The following is a 2130-nucleotide window of genomic DNA, read 5'->3' as shown; positions in this document are numbered from 1 at the left end:
CAAATCTATAGATAAGATTTTCACCTCTTATCTATGGTCAGAAAAAATTCCTAGAATATCGCTTGCAAAGCTAAAAAGACCAAAGGCATCAGGAGGAGTTGCCTTTCCTGACTTTGCTATATACTCTAAGGCAGAGCTTATTCGATCTGCTAGTCATTGGCTGCATGATCCATCTGTTTTTCTTTGTTTCTTCTGCCTTTACAGGGTCTCTTGCCCATCTGACATTTCTTCTATCTCCAAGTGCACCATCCTTTTTTTCCTCTGCACCACTATTTGTCCTGTCCAGCATCTCCCTTCTGTGTCCCTTATCCCTATCCTACCCCCAAGTTCAGCATCTGCCCTTTCTGTGTCCCCATCTCCCCCCTTTTTCAGCACAAGCCTACCTGGTCTCCTCATCTCCCCCTTTCTAGCATCTGCCGTTCTGGTGTCCTCACCTCTCCCTTTTTCTAACATTGTCCTGTGTCCCCATCTTCCCCCTTTTTCCAGCATTACCTCTTTGTCCCCATCTCACCCCCTTTTTCACCATTGTCCCCATACCCCATTCCCCCTTCCAGTTGTGCCCCTCTGTGTCCCTATCTCCTCCTCCCCTTTTCAGTAGTGCCCTCTTTGTGTCCCTATCTCCTTCCCCTCCCATGTGATAATCTTTGAATAACTGTCTATACTTATGGCTATGATTTCCGAATATGTGGTATCAATAAAGGACAAACTTTTAAATGCCCAGTTGGGAATATATGCTAATCTCAACTTTGTTAAATGTTTCAGACATATCCATTTATTTATTCCCATGATATAACTAAATTCTATTATTCTGTCTCACTATAATTTCAAATGTAAGCCACACTGAATCCTGACTTTGCTTGGGATAATGTGTGTTATAAATATTTTTTTTTTAAATCCTTTATCCTCCACCTTTCAAGACACTGCCTATACTGCTGAATAGTGATGGCACAAGGAAAGCAAATTTGGTCCAGTGAAGACTAACTCAAAATAACTTGTTCCTTAGCTGGGCCCTAGTATATCAATCTGGATTCAGGCCCGGTTATGGAACAGAAACGGTCCTCGTATCCCTGCTAGATGATCTTCACAGAAACCGAGACAAGGGATTCGCTTCGATGTTAGTACTGCTAGATTTCTCAGCAGCTTTTGACACTGGTAACATCAAGACTGGATTACTGCAATGCACTATACAATGGTCTGACTACAAAGGGCCTGCACCAGCTCCAGTTGATTTAGAATGCAGCAGCAAGACTCATAGAAGGTTGCAAGCGACGTGACCACATCACACCATTTTTTGCAAAAACTTCATTGGCTACCAGTACAATACAGGGCTAAATTTAAAACTATGTCTGAGCTTCAAGGCCCTGAAAGGAAATGGTCCTGAGTATCTGAAGAATAGGATGATCCTCCACACACCGCCAAGGACACTAAGGTCCACCCAAGCACTTTCACTAACTACACCCTCTCCAAAAGACATTACACGATGTGATACCCGCAAGCGAGCCTTCTCCGGAGTAACCCCCACACTCTGGAATGCATTGCCTGAAAGGCTCCACTTAACACAAGACTATCTCTACTTCAGGAAGCAGGTGGAAGCTTGGTTCTTCAACTAAGCCTTTAATGGAAGAAGTAACTAACTTGTTAGTCTCACTCACACACACAAGGATTGACTCGGCAGTGGCGTTCCTAGCCTGGATGACACCCGGGGCAAATCGCCGATGCGCCCCCCCCCCCACCGGGTGCAGCGCGCTCCCCCCCCCCCCGCGAAATGACACTCCCCCCCCGATGAAATGACACCCGGTGCCGCGGCACGCGCCTGTCGGCTCCGAGTTCGCTAACTTCGCTCGTTCGCTGCAGCTCCCTCTGCCCCGGAACAGGAAGTAACCTGTTCCAGGGCAGAGGGAGCTGCAGCGAACGAGCGAAGTTAGCGAACTCGGAGCTGACACCCCCAGCGGCATGCACCCGGGGCGGACCGCCCCCACCTTGGTACACCACTGTGACTCGGGCTGCACATACTGCAGTGGGACATGTTTATCCACTCCTAGCGTAACTGAGTTAATATTTAACCATCTCTCTGACCTCATGTGCAACTTTCTTCAAATCAGTCACCTTACTTTCAAATTCTTCCTAATT

The sequence above is a fragment of the Microcaecilia unicolor genome, chromosome 1 (assembly GCF_901765095.1).
Source record: "Microcaecilia unicolor chromosome 1, aMicUni1.1, whole genome shotgun sequence".
Lineage (NCBI taxonomy): Eukaryota > Metazoa > Chordata > Amphibia > Gymnophiona > Siphonopidae > Microcaecilia > Microcaecilia unicolor.
The sequence above is the reverse complement of the archived record's forward strand: the minus strand, read 5'-3'. Positions refer to the sequence as shown.